This window comes from Globicephala melas, chromosome 9 (assembly GCF_963455315.2).
Source record: "Globicephala melas chromosome 9, mGloMel1.2, whole genome shotgun sequence".
Classification (NCBI taxonomy): Eukaryota; Metazoa; Chordata; class Mammalia; order Artiodactyla; family Delphinidae; genus Globicephala; species Globicephala melas.
In genome coordinates, this window is record NC_083322.1 from 44,856,245 (window position 1) to 44,862,890 (window position 6,646).

A 6,646-nucleotide genomic window follows, 5' to 3' on the forward strand; every position below is an offset into this window, starting at 1 on the left:
ACGGTCAAAATACAAACCCTGTTGATTTTCCTTCTAAAATGTCCTGACATTTATCATTTCCTCCCCTGTCCTGTTTCTGGGTTCTAAACTAAGCATTGTGGCTGGACCACTTCATCAGCCGGCTGCCATGTGGTTTCCTCAGACTCTGTCTCTTCCTTCTCCCACTTTTCCCTATTCCCTTCCTGACTAGTCTTCTCTTCACGTTGCCTTCAGGGCTCTCTTTCCTACTTCATCTAAACCTCTGCTGGCCCTCAAGCTTCTCCAGCCAGACCCACTTACCACTGGCTCTCACAGTGCACCATTTGCTCCATTGGGGCCAGATTCCTGTGGTCTGTGCAGTGCCATGTTTGTTGTGGGTTAATCTCCCGTGATCCATGCAGCTGCCATGTTCCTTCAACCTCAGAGCCTTTGCACCTGCTGTACCTCTGCCTGGATGTCCCCAATCCCTCTCCCTTCCCTTGAGCTTATTGAAGCCTGCTTGATCTCCCCTCTCTGTGAGGATTTCCCTGACTATTCTCTCTGAATCTCACAGTCAGTCTGCAACCCACTATTTAGCCCTTCATCATTTGCTATTTTGAATCGTTCTCTGGTTGCTTCACATGTGATCGAGTCAGCCCAGCTACACTGGGAGTCCTTTGAGTAGAAGAACTGCATGTTGCGTGTATCTGTACCCATCCCCATTGGCACGCACTCGTGGTGCCTTAAAGCCATTGTACCTGCTTTCTTACTGAACAGCAGATACCCGGCAAGGGGGCCACAAGTACTCTGATTCTTCACCAACACTTTATCATCCAATTCAAATCATTGTCCCTTCTTTCTGTGCCCTTGAGGCTTGATTCTAACCACAGACTTCTCTGACGAATGCTTGACCCCTTGGACCTTAATTCTGACCAGGTGCCCTACCTTAGGTAAGCCCCTTTCTGGTTTACCTTGGTCCTGGGACCCTACTTTGGAGCCCCTTTTCTTTCTCCTTTGAAAAATCTGCTCAGATAATCTACCCTTATGAGTGCTGAGCAATAGTAAATACCCAATTAGTGTGTGTTCATTAATGTCTCGTTTATGGGAAAAATACATTTCTTTTTTTAAGCTACAGCACAAATCTGTCAGATCATTCTAAAGTACAATTTACCTGCCCTTCCTTTATTTATATATATGTGCCTACCAGAACACGTCTATACACCAGGCCTTAAATTTGATTCCAAGAAGCTTAAATGACATTTGCATTGCAGGATTCTGTGCTTAAGGCCGCAGAAGGCACTGGAGTTGGCCTGGTGGTACTAATTTTGTGTTGACTCTTCCTCAGGGAATAGTATGCTTTTGGACTGTTTCTGATTTCCTATTAGATGGCATTAAAGGAAGTATATTATATCCTGAACCTAAAAGGATCAGCTCTTTAATAAACCAAATTGACCTTTCTGCTTTTTTCCCAAAGGGATCAGGGTCCTCCTCCATGCCTTGAAGCCCCCTTTCTTCCCTGGAAATAAATTGATTTTGTGACTGTTTTGTTTGGCTTTTTTACGTGGCAACCACATATATGGTGAAGAATAATGACAAAGAGTCATACTCCTGGGCAACTGGGTATAGCCAGATGAGACGATAAATATAATTTGTTGAATTACAGAGGTAGCTCCTGTTCTGTCGGGTGTGTGTTCAGCTTTGACATCTTGGCAAAGAGATGATGTCATCAGAGTCACAAGGCAAGTGGCAGACCACCTGTTAAGCATCTAGTCACAAGTCAAAACCAAGAGCCCCAGGTTTATAAATGTTCCCCTTTAAGTCTCATCATTCCAATTTGAAGTTATACCATTTTCAACAAAAATCTTTTTATTATCAAAGCTCTATGTTAAGGATAATCAAATATCAGAAGACTTGATGTTTTAGTACCTACCTATAATCATTGAATTTATCATGGTGGAAATGGACAGCCTTGCAATTCATGGATAATTGGAACACTAACATGTAGGAACTATATTAATACCCTAAATGAAAGATGCATTGGTACACACTGCTTTTGCAGGCCTATGTAAGAGTAATGGATATACTGGGTAATAAAGGCATGACTGGACTGTTCTGAGCTAAGATCACCTTTCTTGTGACCACTCAAAACCAAGATTTTGATTCATTGCAATTGTAATGCTCAGTATTAGCACCTCGAGCTCTTGCTGAAAAGTAAATTTACTTATATCCCTTAGATATCCCCCTTCTCCGACAATTTTGGCCTTTCTTTTGCACAGGAGAAATTCTGCAACTGAGTTCCAAAATCTCTTCTTCCTAATGCATCTGTAAACAGCTGCAGCTCCCTGTTCAATATTGGCTGCAGCTGTCATAATGCCCCAGAAGGACAACAAAATGGAGAGAGCTCCCCTTAATTGCCTTGCCACCCCTGATTGAATTTATGTTTTGTTTTTAAGTAACATTTTGTTGCATTTGTATTACTGAAATCACCAGGTTACAGTAAACTATATTCCCAGATCAATGTCCCCCGAAAGAAAGCAGACGTGAACTTTATCACCAACAACAAATTCAATTTTCACATTACCTGCTGACAAAGAAGCTTGTTTCAACAACACTTGCGGATTCCTGAGAAGTCCGCCAAACAAGAAGAAATCCACAAGTCTCAGGTTTTAATGTCACATAGGTTTGCTATTTAACTATTGCTTTTCACCTCTAGGTGAATTGATCTTAGCATGTTTTGTTTTTGTTTCAAAATCAGATAGGGTGACACATAAAGATGTTCCCAATTGGAACCCTAGTGCATTGATGGCGGGAATGTGCAGGCTTTATGGAAGACAGTTCGGCATTTCCTCAAAAAGTTAAACATAAAATTATCATATGACCGACCAATTCCACTCCTAGGTACATACACCAAAGAACTGTAAACAGGGACTCAGGTACTTGCACACCAAAGCTCATAGCAGCATTATTTGTAATAGTCAAAAGGTGGAAACAACCCAAATGTCCATCAACAGATGAATGAGTAAGTGTAATGTAGTATACACATACAATGGAATATTACTCAGCCATAAAAAAGAATGAAATTCTGACACATGCTACAACATGGGTGAACCTTGAATATATTATACTAGGTAAAACAAACCAGGCACAAAAGGACAAATATATGATACCATTAATACGTGATATCTAGAATAGGCAAATTCATAGAGAGAGAATGGAGAATAGGGGTTATCAGGGGCTGGAGAGAGTGGGAATGGGGAACTATTGCTTAATGGGCACAGAGTTTCTGTTTGGGATGATGAAAAATTCTAGAAATAGATAGTGGTAATGACTACCATACTCAGTGGCACTGAATTATACACTTTAAGATGGTAAATGATATGTTATATATATCTTACCACAATAAAAATAGTTATTTTCAAACCATCTAGAGCTCAAAGTTGTGTTACAAATTTTAATGTGAATTCTAATAATTAGTTTATTAGAGGTGGGTCAAAGTATAAAGTTTGAAGCAATAGGAATTTTATCTATTAATTTCTAAAATCTTTGTCAAAGATAAAACTAAAATAAATGTTTTTTATGTCTTTTGTTCCATTTTTTTCTCTGTGACTTGTAGAAATACATGCACACATATATAACATTACTTTGCTAATTAAATGTTACATGTCTTTGAATTTGTGACCTGTCTTTCATTTTCTTTAGTGTTAATGAATTAATTTTACACTTTAATATCAACACTAATTTTGTGCTTCATCTAAAAAAGTCAAAAAGACTTTTTCCCTAACCTGAGGTCAAAAGATAATATTTTCTTCTAAAACTTTTATTGTTGTGTCTTTCATATATAAATTCAGTAATTGGGTTTTGTACATGGTGTAAGGTAGGGTTAAACTTCATTATTTTTTTCTGTATTAAAAACCACTAGTTCTTCTACCTATTTTTGGAATTCTCTATTCTTTCCCCCAACAATCTAAAACACTCCTCTGTCACATAGGAACATTCCATATATATGTAGGTCTATTTCTGGGTTCCCTCTTCCGTTCTGTTGGTCAGCTTCTCTATTCCTGCATCAATACCATACTGACTTAATTACATAGTTTTATAACAAGCCTTGACACCAAGTACAGCAAGTTCTTTCATCCATCTCTTCCTCTGCATACTTTGACTTTTCTTGACTCCATGGTCTTACATACAAATTTTAGAACCAACTTCTCAGGTTCCATGGAAAACACTCTTAAGAGTTTGATTGGAAATTCATTGAATTTATTTGGAGAGAATCAACATCTTTACAGTATTGGGTTATCCTGTCTATGAACACGCACTACCTCACCACTTATTAGACTGCTTTAGTGCTTTTTAACAAAGTTTTCTAATTTTCTCCATACAAGTCTGCACACATTTTGTTAGATTTATTCTTACGTTCTTTACAGTTTGTTGTTGTTATTGTAAATAAAAAGGTTTTTTTTCTTTATTTGCATTTTCTAACTGTGGTTGGCATTTATTATTTTTGTATATTGACCTTAAATACAAACACTTTGATTTTCTTATTATTTCTAATAATTTGTAGATTATTTTGGGTTTTCTAGAAATAGTTCTATTGCCCACAAATGGTGATAGTTCTGTTTCTTCGTTTCTCATCTTTATAACTTTAATTTTTTTTTCCTTATCTTATTCCACCAACTAGAATTTCCAAAACGATGTAGAATAAAAACCATGAGAATGGATATTTTTGTCTTTTCTTGCTATCGAGAGACCTCTTTCAAAGTTTTTCTATAAAAAACAATGTTGGCTGAGGTTTGGGATAGATATTCTTCATAGGTTTCTAAAGACTTTCCTGGTTTGTATGGGTTTTTAATAATAAAAATGTATTTAATTTTATCAGTGTCATTGCTTTTCCTCCTTTTATTGAGACAATAATATATTTTTAAACTTTAATATATTAATGTGAATTTGATAATAATTTAGAATGTCTAAGATTTTAAAAATTAAAATAATAATAATAATAATTCATGTGACTAAAACAAAGAAAGAACTAAAACAACAGCATGTAATTTGGGAAATAAAAAAGCAGTCCCCTGCTACTCTGAAAGTGGTTGAGATCAGAAATATTTAAATCTCATAATATGTATGAGTTAGAAGAGTTTGATTAAAATCTATAATTTAAATGGCATACTTAGGAATCGTTGAATTATCTTCCATTTGAATTCTTTCAAACTGTGTTTCTTGTTGAGGAACAAATGTGTAACAATAATTTAGCATAGAAAAACAAGTTAATACAGAGCTATGGGCCAAGGATCTTCTCAGTTCAAAGAGAATTAAGGGTCACAAAAACTTGATTTGGACACCCCAGCTGTAAAAGACATTTGGGGAACAATCTGGAAAATTTGAAAATGGTCTGATTATTGTACAATATTAGGGAATTATTGATAATTTTGTCAAATGTGATCATGGCTTTGTGATTATGTAGGAACACGGACTCCTTTTCCATGGATGTCTATTGAAGTTTTTCTAGGTGAAATGTCATGATGTCCATAACTAACATAAAAGCGCTTAAATGGAAATAAGAAAATTAATGAAGCAAATATGGCAAAATGTTAACAATTGTTAAAATTAGGTGCTGGATATATGATTGCTTATTATATGGTTGCAATTTCCCACAAGAAAATAAGAAAGATTTCTGGTATTAAGTACTAAGAGAAAATGCTGTGCTAGGCAACTCCTGATAAAGCCCCAAAGATCCTCGCCTCCTGGTATCTGCGCCCTTGTGTCCCCTTCCCCTTGAGTGTGGGCTAGACCTAGTGACTAATTAACAGAATAGGGCAAAAGTGGTAGCATATCACTTCTGAGATTAGATAACATAAAGACTGTGGCTTTTGACTTGCCCTCTCTTGTTTCTCTCTCTTGGTCTCTCTCTCATTCTCTCTCTCCTCCCTCCCTCTGGGAAAAGCCAGCTACCATATTGTGAGCTGCCCTATGTGGGGGCAGAGGGGGGAGAGGAACGGGGCTGCCAATGGCAAGGAAGTGATGCCTCTAGCCAACAGCCAAGGAGGATCTGAGGTCTGTCAATAGCCACAAGTGAACTTGGAAGAGGATCTTCCCTAAGTGAAGTCTCAGAAGACTCTGAGCCAGAGGGACTAGCTGACCTGTTCTGGATTGCTGACCTACAGAAACTGTGATATGGTACAAATTTGTTTTTTGTTTTTGCAGTACGCAGGCCTCTCACTGTTGTGGCCTCTCCCGTTGCGGAGCACAGGCTCCAGACGCACAGTGGCCTGTGGGATCCTCCCGGACCAGGGCACGAACTCGTGTCCCCTGCATCGGCAGGTGGACTCTCAACCACTGTGCCACCAGGGAAGCCCCCAAGTTTGTTGTTTTAAGCTGCTAAATTTGGGGGTAATTCGGTATGCAGCAATAGATAACTAACACAAATATTATGAGAATAAAAGAAACTAAACACATAACATTGCTAGAGACATTTTGAAACATCATGATTTCAATGATTGTTTTCAACAAGGAGTTAGCTCTTACTATTTCAGGAGTTAATCACTTTGGTAGGAAAGGGAGGTCCATTTGGCAGTAGGAAATGATCACTAAAAATTAAGAAATGCTAAGCTATCATTCTGCAAGAAACAGGTCTGTTGACTTATGATTAAATCAATAAGCATGTATAAGACCCCTACAATTTGTGCAGCAC